General features: G+C 38.9%; 1 long non-coding RNA gene across 1 annotated transcript in view; it reads left to right on the top strand.

Moving 5' to 3' along the window:
- Positions 1–25691, top strand: part of LOC129495087 (uncharacterized) — a 567660-nt gene that overhangs the window by 166296 nt on the left and 375673 nt on the right. Inside the window, exon 4 of the long non-coding RNA XR_008661454.1 lies at positions 23994–24027. This is a non-coding gene — a long non-coding RNA (uncharacterized LOC129495087). The remainder of the gene's footprint in view (positions 1–23993; positions 24028–25691) is intronic.

The following is a 25691-nucleotide window of genomic DNA, read 5'->3' as shown; positions in this document are numbered from 1 at the left end:
ATTGTAGAAAGTGTGCTGTAGAACTTGACGTAGGGATATCAGGAATTTCTTCTCAGTCACCAAGTACTCAGGGGACTTTCCTCCCTACTCTCACAAAAGGCATATCATACAAATGCAGATAGTGACAAGATGAGATGGGATTTACCTTTGTGTAAAAAATAATTACTATTTGAAAGACTAACCTCTGCTTGTCTACACAAAGCTAACATGCTTTCATGATTGACTGAACTTTTGCTTCATATGGTAGTGTTCTGGCGCCCCATGACCCATTTATTAGTTTCACACAGAAGGTTTTGCCCATGTTTATAAGCATTATGCTGCAGCATAAAACCATATATTTCAGATCCCCACTTTAAACTTTGAAGGGAAATAGGAGGTTGTTGGAGGTCCACTATTGATGAAGTTATTCAGATATTGCTTGATAATTCATTTGACTTTGTGCAGTTAAAACCTGATATATTTGCACAAATAACTTATTTTTAAATCACCAATTCCTCTGGAAGAGGAAAAAAACCCACAAAAAAAAAAAAACCCTTGCATTTGATTATAAATGCCATCTAGAGAAATATGCGGAAGGTAGCTGTTAACTCAACTTTAATTTTTTTCCATTCCTTTGTTACCATTTCTACCTTTCCTTTATCCACATAGGTCCACAAAGTTGAACATGTGCCAGGTTTTTAGACAGTTTTATGACAATCCAACCCAAAAATGTGTATTCTCTGGAGAAAACTCTATAGCGGCAATCTCATACATTTTCATTCAATTTATTTGTTGAATGTTAGGAAGGAAACTGATATATCAGTGGCTAAACTTGTTATTTTGGAAGCAAGATTATGATTTAAAGAGAGCTGAACACATTGACCTCTGAATCCCTGCCCTAGATTTCTGACACAATGATCCTCTTCTCATGAATGGATCTAGAGTATCTTGTGGGTCCCCTGATGGCAGGAGAATGGTGTCTTTTGATCAGACAACTGATTCTCAGGGTCTTCTCACACTTTGAACAACTAATCAAATCAACATACGGTCCATCACTCCAGGGGCAAATATTTTTTATTTAGAAGTAATTATTAAAAATCATGCTAAAAATTGGTATTAAAAATACTATAATACTGTAGTGTTATGTGCTGTGATTAAATACTCCATAGGAGTCAGGGGGATCCTGGGAGGACCAAAAACACATGTGAGGTGAGAAATTCATTAAGTTAGAGAAGAAAAGCAATCGGAGGAAGGGGAACAACAAGTTGGTGGTCATCAGCCAAAGAGGGAGTGACCAGTGTCCCTTCTTCAACATTTTCACTGCCTTGAAAACAACCTACAGTTTTGATTTTTATTGAGACATGGACACATTAGCCTGACAACTGGATTCGCCTACTTATGGGTTTACAGAAATGCACAAAGTGAAAAAAAGAAAAAAAAATGGCATAGTTTCTATTATATCCATATATTTTATATATTGAGCTTGTGTTCTATGTCTTGCAAACCACTGAGTCATTTTATATATGCTATCTTGCTCAATTTTATCTATAGCTTCATTATGAAATGGGGTACCAAGAATAACTAATATTAGAGATTTGAAAAAATTATGAGAAGAAATGCAATGTGATAACTGGGATTTTTAATTTAATTTAATTTTTTTAAAAAAGATTCTATTTATTCATGAAAGACACAGAGAGAAGCAGAGAAGGAGAAGCAGGCTGTCTGTGGGGAACCTGATGTGGACTCGATCCAAGGACCCCAGGATACAACCTGAGCTGAAGGCAAATGCTCAACCATTGAGCAACCCAGGTGTCCCTAAATGAGATTTAAAAAAAAAGATAATAGCAGAATGGTTATTTCAAGTCTTAGAACTCATGGTGGTCATTTAGGAAGAAAAAACCAGGCATGTGAATTAGTTACTGCTTACCAGATTAAGTGTTGCTAGAATGGGGGAGGTACATTGACAGACTTGGTGTAGTCTGGAAAATTTAGCGTTTAGTTTTATGAGTTGTTTTTTCCTGATCCTGTTGTCTCACCAGTGCCACAGAACAGGTTATACCATTTATTCTTGGGAAATTAAAAAAAAATTTTTTTATTGGAGTTCAATTTGCCAACATATAGCATAACACCCAGTGCTCTTCCCACCAAATGCCCCTCTCAGTGCCCATCACCCACTCACCCCAACCCCCCCCCCGCCCACCTCCCCTTCCACTACCCCTTGTTCATTTCCCAGAGTTAGGTGTCTCTCATGTTTTGTCACCCTCACTGATATTTTCACTCATTTTCTCTTCTTTCCCTTTATTCCCTTTCACTAATTTTAATATTCCCCAAATGAATGAGACCATATAATGTTTGTCCTTTTCTGATTGACTTATTTCACTCAGCATAATACCCTCCAGGTCCATCCACATCGAAGCAAATGGTGGGTATTTGTCGTTTATTTAAAAAAAAAATTGACCTCAAGAAAACCAAGTCAAAATGTCAAGAACAAAACCCAGACTACAACTAAATGTCTTCCAGTGTTTCTTCCTCATTTGATTTAAAACAAACAAACAAACAAACAAACCCAACTCCCCTCCAACCTCTTCATTCCTTTGCAGCCAGTGAGTTATTCCTGTGAATAGGCCAAATGTTACATGCAAAGAGTTGTGGAAAATGGCCACTGGCCATGTTCTTTCTCATTGCCTTCGTCTATAACAAAAAATGATCTATAGAGTTTTGCTTCTGTTCTTGGAAAATGGTTGCTTTGAGTGTACCTCCAAAAGTAGGTGATGGTGCATGCTTTCTAGGTCTCAAATGAAGGGCTGACTGTTTACCAGATAAACTCTCTTAAACCAACTTTTCTCCTCTTTGACTTCCCAGTTCCCTTCTCTGGGCAAAACATCCCAGCCTTATCCTTGGTCTTCATTCTTTGTTTGCTTAAACCGTTTAATGGCCTTTGCGTTAATAGTAAATGGTAGACCTCAGATTATACCTGTGATTTATGATGAAGATGATATATTGCAGATTATTTTCCCACATGTGGTACATGAATTTAACAAGACAATATCCCTAACAGTACCTTGAGACACAAACCTGGGCAAAAATAATACCCTATTGCTCTACCCAGAGAACTGAAATTTTGAACAGCTGGATTTGTTTGTACAGAATGTTCTATGTTGTGTCTTTGAATCAAACACAGTCTCAAAAAAGTTATTAAGAGGTTCACCTGTTCTTAATGCCAGGGACAGTCGGGAGCTGAGTGGATTTTCAGCTCTAATGTCTTTGCCAGGTTTGAAAAAGCAATTTAATAGTGCCTGAGACCTCTTTATGAATGTGAAGTTCCCCACTGCTTTTGAAGAGCAGCCTATTGCCCCCGAATCTTTGAACAATCACCAAAGAAGACATCGCATGAGGATGGAGGTTGGAAGTGGTGCATATTAACTGGAGCAATTGCACACAATCCAAGATGAATGGTTCTTTCTACTCTCCCCTCATCCCTTGTGATTAGAAATAAATTTGTTAGGTATGTCTAGGAGACTAATTACATCATCAGGAGGAATATCCCAGTGGGGAAATCTTTTCTTTTCAGATCAAAAGGATGGCCAGCGGCTACTGTGTTCAATCCAGTAATCTGCAGGAGATAGTGCCAGGGATGGCAAAGCAGCTCTGCTCCTCGGGAGCATCTGCTCACAGAAAATGATGGGAAATTAACCATGTAGTGGAAAGGCAGCTGCAAAGCATCCAGTAAACAGGAATGAGGGGAAGACTCAAAGACTCACCCACACAGAGGAGATAAAATGGGAAAAGAGGTTACGGGACACCCAGTGCAGTTAGAAGAATCTTGGTTTACTAGGAAACAGCAATGTAGAGGCAGGAGTCCTGTGTTTAAGTGCCAGCTCTGATCCTTGCAGACTACTTTGTGCCGCAGAGTCTTCTCCAGGTTGTTATGAGGATGCAGTAAGTGAAATATGAAGCACGAGATTGATCTTGTTTTTATAGAGTGATACCCAGGCTCATTACTGATGTTTCAGCTAGCAGCCACTCATTTTTCTTCCACTCACAGTGTGGCATGCAGCTGATAGACCTATTGGTCTTAGGATGGAGCCCTCAGCATGGAACTCCCAGCTGGGCATTGAATGCCATGAATGATCAATGCTCAGTCGATCTCAGGATTTCAGTGATGATGGAGAGATGGGTAATTATCCAAAGAAGGCAGGGCAAAATAATAGTATACATTTAATTCTTAAAATAGACTTAGAGAAAGTCAAATGAAATAGTAAAAATAAAAGTGTTTATGACCTGGAAACTGAGTCCTAGAACTTTTCATGACCTGGGGGAGACTAGATATCATCTAGTTCAATATCCATAGTTGACAGAGAAAGAAAGGCCAAAGAAGTCTACAGGCCTGGGTTGTATTGGTGTTGGTAGAGAAGGCTAGGTGTAAATCAAAGATATTTGCTCCCTTTCCACAAGATAGAGCAATGACCAGAAAGTGACAGTGCAGCAAGAGGTATTGCCCTGCCCTCTTAGCAAGGTGGGGCCCTTCGGCCAAATCTTGCCAGTAGAGTGGGAGTGGAAATGATATCAATCAGGCTGAGAGAGAAAGTGGTGGGAAGCTGGTTTGCCTGTATTCCCTCCCTCGTCTGTTTTCTGGATTTCCATGCCATGGACAGCTTTGGAAGCCATATATTGAAGATGACACCACCATCTTTGGGGTTGCTAGATGACTGTATGAAGCAAGGCTTTCACTCTTTATACCCCTACTTGCTTTTCTAATAATTGATCTTTCTGAGCAAGACATATATTTCTTTAGTGGCAAGCCAGGGTTTCTTTGTTGTAGCAGTTAGCTTTACATTAATGGTGTGGAATTGGGTCCCAGATTTTGCTTTTAATAACTTCCCTCTACAAGTGATTGTGTTTTCCTTCCTTGTACCCAAATAGAAAACATGCCACTAGCCATGTAAGCCATACCTCACTTTTAAGCACAATTTTTGGAGGTAAGTACTTGAAGGAGAGATAAAGTCTTTAAGAAATAAATGAAGGAAAAGAATGGATGGTGTGTACATAAACCATATTTTTCCCTTCAGAGCTTGAATAATTAGGTCAATAATTAAACCTCGCTATATGATTTTTCTTCTTCTTAAAGAATGAAAGTTTAGGGGCAATTTTTACAAGCATTATGCCATTTATTTGGGTGTTTTTAGCATGAATTGTTTTTACCATCTGTTTGTATATTTACCCTAGATAGTATGAGAAGCTAGGCCAAACCAAAGGCAAGTTTTAGTGTAGTCAAACTGGTAATCACATATACTTAAGGGCTCAAGAGCCAGATTGTCAGGGGTAAATTCTGAAGATAGCACTTACTAGCTCTATGATATGGGGATATCATACCTCAGTTCTGTGACCTCAGTTTTTCCTTATCTACACATTGAGATCGTGATGGTCCATATTTGACGGAGCTATTAGGAGCGTGACATGAAAAAAAGTATCTATAAATGACACCACATAGAAGCATACTGAATAGATGCTTTCTTGGGGGGTGATTAAAGGCTTTTGTTAGGTCATCCAATATAAAAATCCCAGAATGGTATATGAGGCTTCCAGAAGCTGATGCACGTGTTGATAATGTGCTTGTTCTTTGAACATTAGAGAAATCAAGGGTATGTCCTCAAGCTATAACGGAGGTAAATGGTAAATTGCTCACCCTCAGTGTGTTGTAAGGTGTAACTGCATCCAAAGGATGGTTTGCTACTCCCGCTTATCTCCGTGATTTCCCACGATGACTAAAGGAGATCAGCTGTGGGAAAGGCTCTTCATAAGCTATAATGTTGTATTACAAATCTGCCCATTTGTTTTCCCATTTAATATAGAGTTACCGAGCGTTGATTAAATACTCTATATTTAGTTAAGGACTGGAGTGGTGTCTGAATAGGGTACTTAGGGGTTCTACCAGCAGGCAACACCAAGTCTAGTGACAGATGACAGACAAGTACACAAGTTTTCTAATCAAATGTGCTATACTCTAGGAATATATACGTCGCCATGGAAATAGCAGAAAGTGACACATGATTTTATTACTGCTGAAATAACTTTTCCTTCCCCTTTAGAACAAGATTTCCTAAATCTGATTTTTTTGCTTCCACTAAATTTCAAGGTCAGGGCAGGGAGATTATAATATCTTTCTAAAATGATTAATAATGCTTAAAGCCGAAAACAAAATCTGGGTTTCCTGAATATCACAGTTTATTACCTAAGCTAAAATATTGGTTTGGGTTTTACTTTGGTCAATATTTGCCCTCTGTGGCTCAGTTGCTTGGCTGTCATTATAGAAACATCTGTTTTTAACCTCCCATTAACAAATAGTTGTTAAAGAAGCTCAGATTTTATCTTTGGAATTTGTCTCTGGGTAATAAGTAGATTCCATTAGTTGCGCATCAAGTTCAGAATTCATTTAGGAATCTTTGTGAATTGAGGTTCTCTCTCCTTGAGACGGAGCTATTGGAATTCCTTCAGAGCTTCCAATGACCGGGTAGCCTCCCTTCTCCTGACCTGTTGTCATTGAGGCACACTCTCACTACTAGGCTGAGGACAAGATCTTCAGAACAAACCTAGACATGCAGCCAAAATGGCCCATGGCTAGAACAAGTTGGGGACAGAGCAGAAAAGATTTTTTAAGAATGCATTTTCTTCACTGTTTACCAGCTTACTTCTTGCCTAGAGTGTATGACTAATGGCACTGGGATCATGGGTGCATTTGGAGAATGATTCACTAGCAATATAGTTTGATGCCTGCCTTCCTTCCTTCCTTCCTTTCTTCCTTCCTTCCTTCTTTCCTTCCTTCCTTCCTTCCTTCCTTCCTTCCTTCCTTCCTTCCTTCCTTCCCTCCCTCCCTCCCTCCCTCCCTCCCTCCCTCCCTCCTTCCTTCCTTTCTATTTGAAACAGAGCAAGAGTGAGTGAGACAGAGAGAGCATGCTTGGAGGGAGAGAGAGAAGCAGGCTCCAAGCAGCCTGATGTGGGCTTTTTATTCCAGGCCCCTGGGATCATGACCCCAGGCAAAGGCAGATGCCTAAATGACTGAGCCACCCAGGCGCCCCTGATTTTTATTCTAATTTTTTTTTATTATGCACGTAAACACATGCCATTGTGGAAAAGAAACTGTAGATGTACAAAAACATGAACAAAAACTACCCACTTCCTGCCTTCAGTGGTTTTTAGGCTTTTTCTTTACATTATACACATATATGTTATTCATGTTGTATTATAACCCTCACATTATTATGAGCATAGAGGAAAGTTCTAGAACTAGAAAAATCATGGAAATAATCAAGTGCCCCTAGGATATTTGATATTCTAGGATACCTTTGATGTATATTATGTCAACTAAGACTTTGAATAAGCCCTGGGGTGAGATTTCTGCATATTTCTCTTCACCAAATACTCTGCAACACCGGGGTACAGTGGAAAGAATGTGAGTTTTGGAATTAGAAATGGTTCAAATGTGAGTTATGTACGTGCTGTAGTTGTGTGATCTTGGCAAATGATACAGGTTTTAGTCACAAGAAACTGCCAACATCTGGCCCTTTTTTGACTTAAAAATGGTGATTTCATATGGTTCAGTCTAAATCTTCAACTGTTAGAGGGTAGCTGTCTTAACAATTAAATGTAGGGTAATACTAGCAAACAGAGTTGATGGGGCAATTAAATCAGACCTATTTGTTAAATACCTCGCATAGAGTAAGTGTTCAACAAATGTTAATCCCTTACTCTAAAGTCTCCATTGGGAATGTGAAGTATCCTTGAGATGAATGAGTGTGGGTCCTCAGGGAAACAAATGCCAAAATGGATTAAAAGTGTAAGAAATTTTTCGGGAGAATTGCTTTTCATAGAAAATGGGGATTGCATCAGGACAGCCTAGGGGAACTGTTAGCTCATGATGGAGGTCTGACCTTGACTTAAGGGAGAGTGAGAAGATGGGAAAGTTGGGTGCAGGTGTCTTAGACCACCATACAGTTCTGAGGGAAGTGTGCCAAAGCTGTTAGGACAGTGGTGTGTCATGTCACCCAGGAACCAAGTGGTCTTGGTCTGTTACTCTTGATTGTTCACTGGAAGCAGCACCAGGAAGCGCAGCCTTAGCAAAGAAACTGGTGGGATTCTCAGAGGGCGGCTCCCAGAGCTTCCCTGGCAGGAATTTGGGGGAAGCAGGGGAGCACATTCTTGTGGCTACCATGTGTGAATACCAGACATTAGTCCATGTAATGTGTTCCTCATTATTTTTAGAAAGATTGAAATTAGAGTATGAGAATGATGAGGATTTGGAGAATGTATAATTTAAACTTTTTCCAGCACGATTTATGCCATCTTGTCCATATCTCCCCCACATTTTCCTTACACCATGACTTGCCTCTGTTCTTGGTCATGATCTGGATCTCTTCTCTTTTGGCCTCTCTTCCCATGTGCATTCCCTGAGCTTTATGGATCCTGGGAGAATGACATTGGGTTTTTGATAATCATTGATAGACCATCTCTTTTTGTTTTGGGTTTTTCCAGTTGAGGCTACAAGGGTTCCAACATAAAATTATCATTATTTTGCCTCTGAATAAGGGAATCCCAGGGAAAAAAAATAGAAAAGCTGATGGGAATAATACCCAGGGACCAGAATCATCACAACTCTCCAATTATTGCCAATGATATTACCGCCTGTAGTTAAGATAATGATGTTGCAGTTTTCTGAGTATTAATAAGCTGATGAAATCGTGTGATGCCTCAGGATAGAGTCTCTGGCTTTATTTATTTGTTTATTTGGGGGGCATTATATAAAGACACTGGAGGAACCTGTAAAGAGTGACACAATATTTCCCTTTTGGACTGCTAGGAAATACTATAATGTCATTTTTCTAGTTAAGAAAAATCACATGGTAATGTCACGTAATCAGAACAAGAGGTGATTGACAAACCTGTCATGCGTACACATTTTTCCAGCTTCTCTAGAGATTTAATACATTTCAGCAGTCATTATAATTGTGTTAGAATTTATTCGTTGCAAAACCATCAAAGTCAATGAGCTAAAATCAAAGTTTATATTAACAACTCCAAATAGTTCCAACCTTTAAATTGTTGACATGGAAACACATCTTTCTTCACCTTATCAGAACTCTGCACATGTGCCTATGTGGACTCGGGCCTGGATTAATCAGAAATGTACTATTCGATCATGCCTTCAAGTCAGCAAGAATTATGAAGAGAAAATTATTATTCATATATTCTGTATATCTACAGAAGACAATCAGTCTAATGGCGTTACCAGGTTGGCTGTTTTTCAGTCCTGTTTTATTAAACTGGTTAAATCCTTAGACAACCTGAATTTTTCCAGCACCAGAGTAATTAACAGATGTTTACTTCAAAGAAGAGGTACAAACCCTATTTCTCTGCCAATGTTATATTTAAAAGTTGAAAGTTTTTTTTTTTATGAATTTAGTATACAGCATTAAGAAGAAAATAGGATGAGGGAGATAGTTTAATAATGTAGTTTTATATTCCAAACTGCAGATTCTTAAACCAGGTTAGAAAAAGGCAGTGTAGGGATTTGAGGTTAACCATGGAGCTTCAAGAATGTAGATGTCTAATTTTCTGTGGCTCCTTGTGCTTTTTTTTTTCTTTCACATTTCCCCTTTACTTTGTTTTATGTTCAGTTTAGTTGACACACAATGTTATGTTAGTTTCAAGTGTACAGCACAATGATTCCACAGATTTATAGGTTCGGCTATGCAGCTATTATGTGTCCCCATACAAGGCTATTATAATACCATTGACTATATTCCCTGTACTATGGCTTTTATTGCTGTGCCTTCCTCATCCCATAACTGGAAACTGTGTCTCCCACTCACCTTCACCCATTTTGTCCACATCCCCCCAAATCTCCTTCTTTGTCAACCATCAGTTTGTTTCCTGTATCCTGGTGCCTTACTGAAACTGTTAGACCAATCATGGGGGGAGGGGATGGCACTTGCTCATCTGGGTAGCAGCTTGGCTCTGATGGCCAGAGTGAGGATCTCAGTGCCCTTTAGTGACTTTACTATCCACCTGGATTGCTGTCCTAGGATTGCTTTTGTGCAGACAATGTTTGGGAAAGTGGTGCAACTGTCTACTTAGTGTTTAACTATTCTCCACATACAAATTAAGGAAGGTAGGATATTTAATTCAGAAGGAAGTGGGAAGATCAAGACAAAAAGAACCAGTTTATGTGTATCAAAGTTCATTTTTGAGATTTCCTCTTCACTGTATCTAGGTGGATATGAAAAATTTTAAAAGACTTTATTTATTCATGAGAGAGAGAGAGAGAGAGAGGCAGAGACACAGGCAGAGGTAGAAGCAGGCTCCAGACAGGAAGCCCGATGTGGGACTCGTTCCTAGGACCCAGGATCACACCCTGAGCCAAAGGCAGATGCTTAACCACTGAGCCACTTAGGTGTCCCAATATGAAACTTAGAGTACAGACAACTACTGGGACATAAAGTAATTAATATTGCCACCTTTGTAGATCTTCAGAAATGTTGAAAAGTAGACTCACTGTGATCTATTCTAAGAGCCTTATCTTTTTTGGAACAGAACTTCATTTTTCTTTTTCTGAATTCGTAAGACCATTAGAGAAAGGATCATGACTGATACTCCAAGTTATTGAATAAAATAAAAGGACAGATAATTTTACACATGACCCTAAGTAGGGGTGTGGTCAAGATAATTGAGTCTTGGAATAAAGGGTACTGGATCTGCCATTTAATTGATACATTCCTTTGGGTTTCAACCTTCATTAATAAATAAAAAGCTGTCTCCCCTTACTTTGTTAGCATTTAGGTCCACAGGCCTTAATTCATCCATCAATCCATCCATCCATCCACTCATTCATTCAACCAACACGTATATATGAAGCATTTGCATGTGTCAGGCATTGTGCTTGACTTGTGGATGCAACAATTCCTCCTTTGATGGATTATAGGTGCTAATAGCTTGGGCTGTAGGGCCAAGAGAAGACTGAATCTCTGTCTCTTATAACTGTATTGCTAGGTCTTAGAAAACAGGGTTCATGTTTCCTCAGTGCCTAACCGAGGGCTATGTGTTACTAAATGGTACCTTGACTTGGATACACCTAGGGTAGTTTTCCTTTCATTTAGAGCGTGCAAAGTCTATTTATCTAGATTCTTGCTAGCAGTAATAAGACAATCAATGTTATAATAGTTGGCATAGATCACACTTCCCCCATCACATTCCATCAACTACTGCACACATCCACAGAGCCAGTGGCTAATCCAGTATTCATTCCTCATAAGGCTTTCTGTGTGGGCCCAAAGAGTCAAATAAAGCCATGCGCTCCCATCAGCATTTTGGCAGCTGGAACAAATTTGAGTTGTTATTGTCAACTCTGATAATAGCTCATAGACATTAATTAATTAAATCAAGAATAAATCCCCATACAATTATCTTGACTCCAATGGCATTTATTAGATTTGGGGGGAATTGTGTAAATTACCCCATTTTAGGCATTTTATTCACTGGATCCATGTGATTAACTTCATACTAGACTGTTCTTTGTGATAGATTTCTTAGTTTTGTTGTGAAAATTACTATTTGCCAACAAAAAGGTGGTTGTCTGATTATATTTCATGGGAGTAGAACTGAAGAAGCAAAAACATGTGAATAACCAAATCAAAAGTTGTTCACATATATATATATATTTTTTTCTTTAAAGATGTTATTTATTTATTCATGAGAGACACAGAGAGAGAGACAGAGGCAGAGACACAGGCAGAGGGAGAAGAAGGCTCCATGCAAAATACCTGACGTGGGACTCCATCCCGAGTCTCCAGGACCAGGCCCTAAGCTGAAGGCGGCGCTAAACCGCTGAGCCACCCAGGCAGCCTGTTCACATATTTTTATGTGACTCTCCACATTATTAAATGTTGGCCATGATTTTTTAAAAGAGAGTGTTGTGGCACGAATAAAAAAATATATGAAATGCTAGTTTGCAAACTTGGTTTAAGAATTCAGATATGTTCATAACGTTAGTAGCCATCTTCTGGAAATGTATGCTTAATGGAACCAAATACTTGGTATTCAAGAATTACCTAAGGGTTGAAGACTTCTCTTGCTGCAAAGGCATTACTGTGGAAAATTCACTTGCTATTCCTCCTGCCTTGGACTTCTGGCAAGGAGCCAGGTAGCTTAACAACTAAATGTATGTTAATTTCCTAAATAGAATCTTAGAAAATAAGAAGTCTTTTTAATTTCTGAGGAATTGGGGACCAAAGGATTCTGCAGTGAAGCCAACAGCTTCCAGACTGGAGTTCTACAGGTGATGAGTAATCATAGATCGCTAGTCTCCCTCTGAGGTGTCTGAATCCCTACATTTCTGTGGCCTTAGTAATTGATAAAATTCTGCCATAGGCATTGGTTTGTCCATTCATTTCTCCTCTAGAAGGGGAAGCATCATTATGTCTCTATTACAGATAAATAAACTGAGACTCACAAAAGTGAACTAATAAAGCAAGTTTACATGGCGGGTAAGTAATGACATGGAAAGCCAAGGGACTTTGGGTCATATCAGTCAATGTCTTCCTGTCTTCCTGGTCCAGTTGTCTGTGGCTAATCTCCCTCTAGGCCATGCAGAGGGAAACCATTCAGGGTCATAATTTCAGAGACACTTATTAAAGGTCAATATTTTCTTAGCCAAATGACTGTTTTTGACAACTGTCACCATATGTGTCCACTGGCAGAGTACAAAAGTAAAAATGGTATTATTAATAAACAGCAAAGTCAGTCAATGACAGACTGACTTTACGAATATTTCACAGACTATATGATATTGAAATTACAAGAAAATAAACATTAATGTTAATATCATTGATTGGAGGCTCCTTTATAGTCAACAAATCAATATATCATTTTGGCAAAAAAGTAATTAAATGATAAGATCTAAGAAGTTTATCATTTTTGCTTTTAAGTTTCTTCAGGGCTATGAGGGTATGTAAGTATTCCTATTTTCTTTTATTGGTTTTCAAACCTTGTTGTGCATGTGTTTTAGTGAGGGATCTGTTGAGAAATAATCTGACAAATAGGTTTTGGATCGGGCCTGAGACTCTACATTTCTAATGAGACTCTGGGTATGGCCACTGCTTCTCCTGCTTCTTGAAGGGTCACATTTTCTGGGCTGCACTGACCACTAACATTTATGTTAGCCCCTCCCCTGTTACCTATGGAAACTTAGCATCCATTTTGAGTAAATGATTAAAAATGAAGTTGTCTGTAGAGATTTTGTTTAGTTTTTTGCATCTTTTGTTGTAATAATACATGACTTCATTCAAAATGTGTTGCTATCGTTTACGCTGGACTTGTTACATGCCAGATCAACTGTCAGCTCACCTCACCTTTTCTGTGACTGTCTTATGTAGCCAATGACTCATATTCTCTGATTTTTTACCTTCAAAATGTTCTTCTTCCTGTCTAAAATGTTGATTCCAAAACTTGATGCAATTTTGCCTTGCCTAAGCATTTTCTTCCAGGGTAAGTAAGTCCCTGTTTCATGTATATGGTTACTCAGAGACATTTATGGACTGTAATCACATTCCCTGCTGAGTCTCCTGTTTTCTAGGCCATAAAGACATAGTCTCAGACTTTATACTCTCTTGCTTTATATTCCTAGTCCTCGTTACATGTGTTCAGTCCTTTTTGTATTTTTATACTGGTTCCCTGTTTCCTCCCTAAATTGGGGGTGGGAAAAGTGAAGTTTCTCTATAATTGAGAGACTGTGCTGATTGAGTGCTTAGAAGGGCTCTTTCCCAGGGATCTGAGGCACAGCAGGAAATGGGGCCATAATTGAGTGGGTAGAGCTCTGGCCTCTTTTTCTACAGCCCAACCCCCTCAGTACTCCTCACATTGATTGTTCATATTCCCATAAAGTGCATAGTAGACTCCTTGTACACAAAGATATGTATTTTATGGACTACTTCTCTGCTAAGATTCCTTGGGGTCTTAAAAATCTTTCTCAGGCTATTTTGAATAAGGAAGTAAACACAATTTTTAATGTTTTCAGATACTTGTGCATATGTAAAATAAAATCCAGTACAGAATGTCATATATATTAGTCAGGGGTCTACCAGAGAAATAGAAGCAATAAAAGATAAATATAAGGAACTACATTGCAAGGAATTGGCTTTTATGATTGTGGTGGTAGGCTAGGAAGTCTGGAAGCCATAGGCAGACTGTCTAGAAAGGCAAGCTAGAAACTCAGGAATGAGCTGAAGCTGCATTCCATAGATAAAATTGCTTCTTCTAGAAGGAGGCCTAAGTTCTTCTCATATCCTTTGAACAATTGAATCAGGCCCACCCAGATGATCCAGATCAGTCTTCCACCTATAAAGTCAACTGATGATAAACTGAAATCACATTTACAAAGTAGTTTAACAGCAACACCCAAATTAGTGTTGGAATGATGGATACTGTAGGCACACCAAGCTGACATAAAACTATCATGTGACACATGTGACTTTTAGCTACCTCTCTATAATTTAAAGTGTCAAGCCACTTACCTACCAATGGAAAGTCACTAAAGATACTCTGCTATAGCATTGGATCCCTTCCCTTTTGGTAAATGGTGGTTATGTTCCTCTTTCTGTAGTTGAACTCATTCATAGGTAAGTATCCTTGCTCATGTGTGCAGAGATTCTCAATCCATGGATAATGGTGACTTTCCCATTTCTCAGTGGCCATAGGTCTATGCCATGGCAACAGAGAAATCCATAACATAAAGGAATGTCTCCCACATTTGAATCATTTTAATATAACCTTCATGAATTTTTTATGTCTACAAACATTATTACTTTTAAACACATATTCTAAATAGATTACTTCCATGGGTTTGCTGTTTTGGAGATTGAGGTTTAACACTATCTAACTTAAAAGCATAAAATTCTGTATTCAAAAATAGTCAAATTTGAAAGAAAGGACTTAATGGCCAGAGCCATGAGCGTGTGATTTGCTGCTGGGGAAACTCAGAGTATATTAGGAGTTCCAAGAACAAAGGACTACGGTTATGTCATTCTTAGAGGGATAGTAGACATAGTCCTAGATCTGTAGGAGTCAGGAAGCTTGACTGAGACCCTTTTCTAAAGATGAGATCCTAGAAGGCTTGCCCTTTCAATGCAAGAAAAATATCTCCAAATATCTAAGGGAAGGGACAGGAAAGCTGCAGGTAAAAAGAAGAAATCCCCTAAGAAATCAAAATTGAACTTGATTAAACATAGAATTCAAATATGTTTTACTTAAGAATATTTTGAACTGAAACTGAAACATTAGTGTAAAATCTGGTCCCACTGTGATGAAAAGCAAACAGAACTCTTCAGAAAGGACCCTTCAACAATATAGGGCACATAGGAATTTCCATAAGTATCGGTTGAGGAGCACATATCAGTGAAGAGGAGCTCATAATGGGAATTAAAGGTTCACACTCACAAACCATACAAGAAAATGTATACACCTAAGAGAAAACAAGACTTAATATCTTAAGGGCTTGAGTTAGTTGTCTGATTCTATAAAATACATAACTTTAAAGTGATTAAACTAGGAATAGAAACTATAGTCGAAGAACTAAGATCTATTAGAGGCAAAATATATTTGTGGAGATCTAAAGAGAACTTTTGGAAATAAGCAAGATAAACTGAAACTGGAAAATTTGGTGGGTAATTTAAAAATTATATTACTTGGGTTATAGATTATTCAAAATATTAAGCTTTTGAATCTCTCAAGCACAGGTACTTCCAAATATTTAAATTCTGCTAAGGATGAAAAGGTAGATATTTGAAAAAAAAATTTAGACATATGGATTTCAGTCAGATTTTCCAAACCTTTAAAAATTGGCAAGTTAAATCAGTTATGTTTTCTTCAATGTTTTATTTTAGAGGCAACATATATTCCTATTCCTTATTAGTGATTATAAAACATTGTAATGGGATGGGACATCACTCCTGTAATTAGATCATCTTGTGTGGCACTCATGAAGGGCTTTTGGAGATATTATTCAGGTAACAAATGAGTTTCTTTTGAGTTTAAAAAGGAGTTTATCTTTATTGGACCAGACTTAATTGTTTGAAAGCCCATAAAATGAACTGAGTCTTTCTTAAAGAGGGAGATGTTTTCCTGCTGGCTTTGCAAAAGCAAATGTTGTAAAAAAAACTCCTATTTTTCAGGGAACTATGAGCAGCCTTGGGACCTAAGGGGGGATTCTAGTTGATAGCTAGCAAGAAAAGAAGTTAGCCATAGACATGCATGGAGAAGAATTCTACTAGCCAACTGACGGAGATTGGGAATGGATTTTTCCTTAAGCTTTTGATATGACTCAGTCCAGTCCCACCAGGATTGCAGCCTGGTAAGACCCCAAAGCAGATAACCCTATAGAACCATGCCTGGACTTCTGAATCATAGTTACTGTGAGATAATAAAAATAGGTTGTTTTAAGCTAATAAGCTTGTTGCAGTATGTTATGCAGAAAGGCAACAAAGGCATTCACCATGATAGTGTTTATGCCAGTGGTATGGGCACACTGGATTATCCCCTCTGAGGTCAAAGACAGTTGTTACATTCTTCACCTCTTGGACCTTTGTGGTGTTGAAGTCAGGCTAACTTCTACTTTAGATGAGTGTTCTCATCCATTCTTGAGGGCCTCTCAAAGCCACTGGATTAGAAGAGGGTCTAAATTAAGAGGTTTCTACAACAGGTGCAAGTGGTTCCTAAGTCTGTATCGCCCAGAAGATCTGATGAAGTTAAAGGTATCTATTATTGATAAAGATGCCATGAAACATCTCTGACCCATAGGATAATTTTAGCAAGATCATGCCTTCTGTAAGAAATGAGTACTTTATGTAAAATGTATTTCCTGGGATACTTTACCATAATAAAGACTGAAGGCCTGACTAGGCCTTTTGTGTATGCAACTAGAGCTACCCATCAGGAAATGTGTATTATCAGATGCACCAAGTCATGAGATCTGGCCAGGCAATAGAAATCTGTTGTATGATGAAAATGGCATACTTGGGATCAGGCTCGGGTAGAAACAGAAGATACTAACAAATTACATAAATAGGTGAGCCAGACCTGTATGTCTTCTATGACAGCAGCCTGTTCATCAGCTACTAGTATGGCATTATAAGGATTTCTCTATAACCAACTCTTGAAGCTGAAAAACTCAAGAGTAGTCCACAGATGGGTCACTGTGGCAGATGGGTGCTACTCTGGAGTACTGTTACATTGTAGTTCCACTCAAGTCTAGCCCTGTAGGCCATTGTAAAGATATATTCTTTTATTTGGCAGACATATGAACGATACACTTAGTCATTCACTTTGGAAAGAGAATTGTCTGGAGAGGCAAACATATACTGAAAGCCTGTTTTTTTTTTTTTGTCCAGCTGGTCAAGAAATTGTGGAAAAGCATAAAGATAGGCTAATTGGATTGGCACAGAGTGTATGAATCTTTGTATTTCATTGTAGAGGATGCTCTCAGAGACCAAATGTGCAGGATGACTCATTCAGTACAGCTTCTCTCTCAAGTCACTTTTATACCACAGTGGGCACATAGATGGTGGCCATGATGGTGGAAATGAAGGCTATTCTTGTACCCAATAATAAGGGCCTCCTCTTGCCAAGGCTGATGTAGTTCCTGACATTGCTAATTGCCCCACTGGCCATCAGCAGAGAGAGACATTGAGGTTTTAATCTTTGATCTTGCACCATTCTTTGGACAGGCTAGACAGCTAGCTACCTGAACTAGAGTTGCCAGATAGAGCAAATAAAAATAAAGGATGCCTCATTAAATTCAGATTAACATTGAGTTACTCTTTAATGTAAGTATGTCCCATGCAATATTTGGGACATAGATTTATGACAAAATTCACTCATCATTGATCTGAAATTCAAATTTAGGTTGGGGTTACATTTTATTTGGTAACCGTAATGGAGAGTCAATCTTTTACACCAGATCCCTTCTATTTGGTAGGGGGAAGGGATGCAATGATTGTTTCTACTGGAATCTGTATCTATTCTGGATATGGGTTGGACTTTCTCACCCATGTTGTTTATAGAATACCTGATGTTTCAAAAGGTATCCACACAAATTGTCTTGGATCAATAAACTCATCTTATAGAAAAGGAAATCAGAGAATAACTAAGGGATATACTGGTCTTATCTGTACTCTATCTCTAATGAACAATCAGACTAATAAAATGGCTTATTAATGTCTTACCTAAGGCACTACTTTGTTAATGATAATCTGGAGAGTTGAAGCCCCATATTGTCAATTTGTGTATTCCTTAAATCTTCCATCTCAGACACCAGGAAAGTTGTTTGGCAAAGTTCAGTCCTCGTTCATTACTTTTTAAAAAAGTTGAAATCCTTGACACAGAAAAAACAGGGTAGAATTTCTTTAATCTGATAGAAGGTATCTACCAACAATGTCTAGCTAGCATCATTTGGTGAAAAAGTAGAAGCATTCTGTTATTAATAGAGCCTGCTCTTCCAACTTCTATGCAATGTTGTCTTGGAGGTCCTCTCTGCCACAAAAGGAAAGGTCAAATAATGTAAGGGCTAAATGTCAGGGGTCCCTCTGAGACACTGCACTGCAGTGCAGTGTTGGAGCAGAAAGTGAAATTTCGATGGGCGGAGGAGTGAGTGGGTGTGAAAGAGTGGCAAGGCAAGAATGTGGACTACTTGTGTAAGAAATATGGCCTTGAGGAAGAAGAAAGAGATAGGGTCATCCCTTGAGATGGTCATGCAATTTAGGAAGATTTCAACAGTGAGGTAAGAAAGAGAAAGTTATATTCAACTATGAGTATGAAGGAACCAATAGGGGAGGGGTGAAGTAAAGGTAATGGGTATAGCCATGCTAAATGCTCAGGTGCCTAAGAAGGAGGAAAGAAAAGGGGGCCCAAGAGGGAGAGATACGTTGATTTTTTTTTTCTCCAATCTTACGGAGTCCTAAAATGTATCTATTTCAATATGCAGTAAGATTTTTTTTCGAACTCATTTATAATTCAGACTCTTTCAGAATTTGAGATTATTCTAATGGAAGCAGAGCTCAAGTTTATAGCTTTGCGGCAAGTTTTATTATTATATTATAATTGGCTTTACCAATGAAATCAATAGTGTAAAGAGAATGCGAGAGGAATGTGTATCCCACTGAAGAAATCTTAAAAAAAAATAGCGAAAACTTAAAGCATTCTATTTGCATATCAGCAGTAGTGTGCTAATCACAAATTGCTCTTTTGGACTATAGATATTAAATAGGCTCTTTGGTTAATAGCAATTGTTAGCCTGGGGCTATAAAGTAATATGATGGCTGTATTCCAAAAATATTGTGTAATTCCTTATTTTTAACTTGGAAAGCCCAACACCTTCCGTCTTCCAATTATTCCAAATTAATGAGGTTTTGCTGCATTGCAAAGAAGGGAAACCGGAGAACATGGCCCAATTTGCTGACCAGTACTAGAAACTTGAAGTTCTGTCTCTCTTTCTCTTTGTTCCTTTTAACGCAAAGCACTTTTCCAGAGTCTAATTCAAGCTGAGCTCCTTTCACTCACACCTGGTACAACTGTTGGTCTCCACTCCGCACCGTTAAGTGGAGTTTGCCTGACAGTATAATGTCCTTCCAGACTCAGGGCCTCTGGATGCAGAAAGCCAATTTACTTCTTGCTGCTTTGTCTTGGGCACCTCACAATGTGCTCTAATGACAGCTCAGCAGTTTTAATAGCCCCTTTTAATGGCTAAAAACAGACCCAGCCTGTCCAAACATAGCCTATTCACCAGCTCTCGTCAAAACAATTCAGTTTTGCTATATGATGATGCAGCAGACCATTGGAAAGCAGCCACACAGACTCTATTCAAGTCCGAAGTTAGACCCCGAGGCAAAAACAAGTCAACCCAAGCAATGGTTCCTATTAAATACTTTTTTTTTTTTTAACTCTGTTTCTGAAACAGGGCTTGTGTTTCAGGAGGACAAGGCAAGCTCCATTTGCAAAAGCAACCGAGTGCAATTAAAAAAAATGATTAGAGAAATTTCTTCTTTTGAGGGGTGGAGGATTTTTCATTTTGACGGTGGTATATTTAAGAATAAACACCTCCATTTCACAGCGTAGAGAAGAAAAGCTGAGGCTAGTTTGTAGGTACTTTAATTCTCAAAGCAAAGGGTCTGTGACCATTTTATTTTTCTTTTAAGTCAATGCATGAGCAAAGTATCTGCATCCTTACTATGACTTTTTGACTTTTATTTCTTGGCCATCAGGTGGTTTTCATCTCAAGTTCTTTTCGTTGTCCTGACCTACAAAGATAAAGCAATAAAGGGAATACCAAATGACACTTAAAATAAAAAATAACTAGTTTCCCCAGGCTCCCTTAGGGATGTAATTTTAAAATGTAAATGTATTAATGATCCTTCAGTGAAAAAGGTTCTTTCCCTGCAGTCTTCTTTTTTTTAAAGGTGGATTTCTAGGCAATAATTGAATGTACATTTAATGGTGCTGCCATAAACGGATTCATTAAACTGTTCTTGTCATATACACAAAAATTATAAAAGTTCGATGATTATTATTTGTCTTGGTCAATGGGCAAGGCTACAGCTTTTATTTCAGAATGAACATATTTGTCTAACGAAAAATATGGCTAATAGCAAAACTGTATTTAAAAATCACTGACCCCTCCATTGGCACTTTAGTAGTAAAGACTTGCAGGCCTGGATGACAGGTGTATGAACGCAGAATCATTACTAAATATGACCTTTAGGGATGGAACTATGGTTGAAAGTCTCAAGAAAAATTAAAAATTAAAACTTGATTTTTAAGGGTGCTGTCTTTTTAGCAGACTTAAAGAAGTTCCTTTGTGTCTAAGCAATGGGTGGCATGGTCATTGAAGCCAGGGGCAAAGAAATAATCCCTTCCTCAGGATTAGTTACTAAATGAAATCTGTAGCAATCCTTAAGCCATCAGAAAGGTAAGGAGAGTGGACTGGTTGAGGTTAAGTTATCGACGATAATGGAGCCTAACTAGGGGTGGCTGTTGAAGGGGAATGTGTCCAGGGGACCATGAGCTACTTCTGTGTCTCCTCGTTGGACCAGGATGTCTAACACGTATAGGGACAAACTGTTCAAGGACCAACTTGGAAAGCCAAGAGAGGATCAGAGACTACTGCTTCTCCCTGGAAGCAGAACAAAACAGCCCAGACCTCATGGAGTGCAGTACACTTTCACTGCATATAGAATGGAGTTCCCCGTGGCTCCTCCTGCTTGGACTCACATGTCACTGTAAAAAGAGGTAGCTAATTCAAAGAAAAGGTCTAAGAAAGAGTCACAGATGAACACAGCAGTTAAAGCCGAAATGCTAGCACAGCCTCGGTATCATAGAGTTCTGGCCTATGGCGCAATGAATGTACCCTCAGAACTATAAAGTGACTCTACCTTATGTGGCCTATGCCTCAGGCTAGGGATCTGACCAGTGTCTAGTAAGGCAGCTTGAACATCTACACTTGATTTATTTTTTTATTATTAATTTTAAAAAAGATTTTATTTATTTATTCATGAGACACATACACACACACAGAGGCAGAGACATAGGCAGAGGTAGAAGCAGGCTCCCTGCAAGGAGTCTGATGTGGGACTTGATCCCGGATCCTGGGATCATGCCCTGAGCCAAAGGCAGATGCTCAACCACTGAGCCACCCAGGCATCCCTCTACACCTGATTTAATTAACTCTGTAAATCCATCATATTCTGAGATTCTGGGTGTCAGGTCTGCCCTTGATAGAATCTGAAGAGGTCTCACTAGGGTATGTGAACCTATATCAAGTCATAACCCCAGTTTGAAATAGCTGGCACTGGCTTCAGGGGACAGAGATGCAAACTGTACTCTATATGTCGTTGTACTTACACATGTGCCTAGTTGAGAAACATCTGGAGGCCTGTGCATGAATACATCAGTGTTTTTGCGGTGGAGGAACGTCCAATGGAAGGGATGCAGATTATTCTATTTTGTCATGCTGCAAGTCTGCTGTTCTGTGCTCTAAAAGGGGGACAGCTCCCAGGCTCCCTAGCATTGTAATGCCTCAGGCAATATATCAAGTCCATCTAGAGTTGGTGGTAAAGCAAATAATTTATAAAATCTCTACTTCTTTGTCCTTCATAGTGAGTTTTGCTTCAAGCTAGTTCTAAAATGTGAACAAGAGTGTCCCAAATAGTGCCTAATAGGGAGAGCAAGCAAGCAGGAAGGATCTGGAGCACATTTTATATTTTAGCACCTTTAATGAGGTACTCAGAGCCTGTCACTCATGTGATTGACTGGCTGCCTTCAATATGCTTTCCAAGGCATTTAAGAAGTGCAGTATTTTCTTTTCTCTGTTGCCTATATTACTGACACTAAATATTTAATCACTAACTAGGACCACAGTAGCTGCTCCTCAGAAGTGATGAATAATGGGCCCCTGTACACTGGTGAACTCCCTGCTGCTGCATGATTAGGTTGACTTTACATGGAGAAAGTGTCCACGGATGGCTCACTGCTTGTCTTGAAAGACGAAAATATAGTGCTGAGACCCAGTGAAATTTCACATGAGAACCCTGCTTTGTCTTTGCCATGTGATTACAACAGTGGTTGGAAGAATTAGGCTTATCAATTTTTTTCAGGCCCAGATGTCTTTTAAATCCATTCTGAATTTATCATCTTCAATTGCTATAATCTCTTCTTGTACCCAGACTTAAGATACCTTGCTTTTAACAAATAGAGAAACTACATCATAGAGAAATGAAATTACTAATCCTTGATTGTGCATCACTAATAGTGTAAGATCAGATGAGGATAGTCTGATTTATTTTAAGAGGCTCCTCTAGCAAATCTCAGGTGTAGAATGTCACTACTCTGGTCTTATCGACAGAAGCAGTGAGACCGGGGAAGGTACCCACCTTCCTTAACTTCTAGTTTTCTCAGAAGTAAACTTGGGACAGTAGCAACTCTCTAAAATGGAAATTTGTTACCATCAATATAAGTAATGCATGTAAATTGTCTGGCCTGGTGTTTTATAGATAATAGTTTCTTTGCATTTGCTGACATTACCTGTGCATATTTAACTGGTCCTTCCAATACAATGATAATAGCAGTTTCTGTCTGTGTTTGTTTGCTGGTGCTGCCTCAAAAATGTGTCAAAGAGTGAGAGGCTAAAATGACAGAGAAGTACTTTGTCATGGTTCTCGAGGCATGGCAGTGTTGCTTCCTTCTGAAGCCCTTGCTTATGTCTTATCCTTGGCTTGTAGATGGCCATTTTCTTCCTATGTCTTCACATGGCCCTGACTCTATGGAAGTTTGAGTCAAAAATTCCTTTTTTTAAAAGATATTATTTATTTTAGAAAGAGAGAGAAAGCGAGCACAGGGGGTGGGGGGGAATGAAGTGATGGGGGAAGGCAGAGGGAAAGGGAGATGCAGACTCCCCACTGAGAAGGGAACCTCACTTGGGGCTTGATCCCAAGAATCTGAGATCATGACCCTAGCCAATGGCAGGTGCTTAACTAACTGAACCACCCAGGTGCCCCCCACATTTCGTTTTAAAGGGACACCAGTCATACTGTTTTAGAGGCCACCTTAATGACTGCATTTTATCTTATTCACCTCTTTACAGATCCTGTCTCCACATACAGTCACATTCTGAGATGCTGTGGCTTAGGATTTCAGCCTATCAATTTGTTTTGTTTTGTTTTGTTTTGTGGGGGGAAGGGAGCAACACTTTGTATCTGTAATATTAATTTGGAATAATAAATTACCTTAATCTGGTTTACTTCATTATTTTTGGGGGGCACATTTAGTGTAAGAGGGAGAAAGAGCAAATAATGTATTTTTGTGAAATATGAAAAAGCAGTTGCTATTTTCTCCATATGTGTAAAGCCGTATTTGACTTCTAAATAAGTGATTTTACCTTGTGGGACCACTAAACTTAAACTTTTTTTTTTTTTCTTCTGCAGTTTTCCATCAGGAAGATGATCCCAGGAAGCATCAGTAAGGAACTGGAGAAGATGGGGCCGTTAATTCTGGGATGCCTCAGCTCATGAATACGTTCTGTGTGGGCAGCTGGAGCTCATTCCCACTGGGGAGACCTGGTGGGAAGGCTCAGCAAATGTCTCAGAGTTGTCTAACATAAGGGATGAGGAAACTGGGTGTTTACACATGAACTGCTGTCTCATCTTTTGAGAACTGCTTGTTAGAGGGATGATGATTCCTGGAAATTCCTTCTATTCCTTCTTGACAGGGTTAAGGATAGTCTAGTGGTTGCAGGGAGCCCCAGGTGGCTACAGTAAAAATGGTAAATGCAGGTGACAGGAGCAGGACAGTGCTTTCTTTGGATTGACTCTGTTATGCCTTTGGCTTTATGACTGGCTTTTTTGTTTTGTTTTGTTTTGTCTCACTTGATTGCAACTAGTAAATGTCAACTTTGGTGGTTGATCAAAAAAAAAAAAGACAGTTTTAAGAGTTCTAGTGCAGCTGTAAAACCTCTTCACTGTCAAGTACAACTACCTATATTGTTATGAATGGCAGTACAGGGTTCAAGCCACATTGGATGGAGAGTAAAATGGAGTAAACTGGCAAACCACAGTGTCACAGAGTAGTTAGGGCTACTGGCTTTGAAGCCAAACCGGCTTGAATTTATATTTTAAATTTGATACTTAATAGCATTGTGAGCCTGATTAAGACACCCCCTGAGTTTTCTCTTAAATAAATGAATATATTACGAGTTGGCTCATTAGGTTGCTTACAGATATATGAAAATCTTGTTAAAATAACTTCCAAGTTACCAATGCCTTCCATAGAGGAATTATTACGATTCATATGATAATACCAATAAACAAAAGGGTGTGGGGATTTATCTCAAGTGCATTTCAGTGATTAGTGAGTTCTCTTTTGATTTAGTATCAGAAAATCGACTTTCTAGTCCTCAATAACCCAATTGGAAGTCACGTCCTATGCTTTCTTCCTTTGTCAAAAATAAGCAGCATCAAAACCTGTGGATTTTTGCCCTTTTGACTCAAGAGATTTTGTGAGATTCATTCCTACTGATGGAACTTCTCTACTGTAAGTCATGTGTGAATATGAGTTTCGCAATCCACAGCAGTGATATACCAGCTTTTTCTTCCCCTTAAAATTGTCAAATTGGGATTGAGATATAACATTGAAGTCTCTCTAAGACTGTGTTGCTTCTTGGCCATGGATCTCGAATATATTCTCTTCCTAGTTAACCATTTAGAGAGCAAAAGCACCGAGTTTAAATTGGAGAAAACTGGGCGTTCACATATTTTTGGGTAGATAATGTGTAAGTTCAGACAGTATCCTCTGACTCTGGTTTGGTAAATCTTAGCAACCTGGTTCTGTATTTTCATCATCTGTGTTACCTTCCATCTCTGTGAAATCTTGCCCGTTTTTGCTCTGTTGCAACCTTATTGATATCAGATGAAAATTTCACTCTTGTGCAGACACCTTACCCTGAACAAATGCTTGCCATTTAGTGAACTGTTCCTAGCCTTGTTTTAGGGAAACTCCCTCCCCCAGGTTGTGGTACTTGTGTGCTCGCTCACATTCTCTCTCTCTCTCTCCCTCTCTCTCCCCTCACCCTCTCTCTTCCTCTCTGTCCCTCTCTCTCCCTCCCTCCCTCCCTCCATTCCTCCCTC

The sequence above is a fragment of the Nyctereutes procyonoides genome, unplaced genomic scaffold, assembly GCF_905146905.1.
Source record: "Nyctereutes procyonoides isolate TBG_1078 unplaced genomic scaffold, NYPRO_anot_genome, whole genome shotgun sequence".
Taxonomy (NCBI): Eukaryota; Metazoa; Chordata; class Mammalia; order Carnivora; family Canidae; genus Nyctereutes; species Nyctereutes procyonoides.
This window is presented reverse-complemented; position numbering and strand designations above follow the sequence as displayed.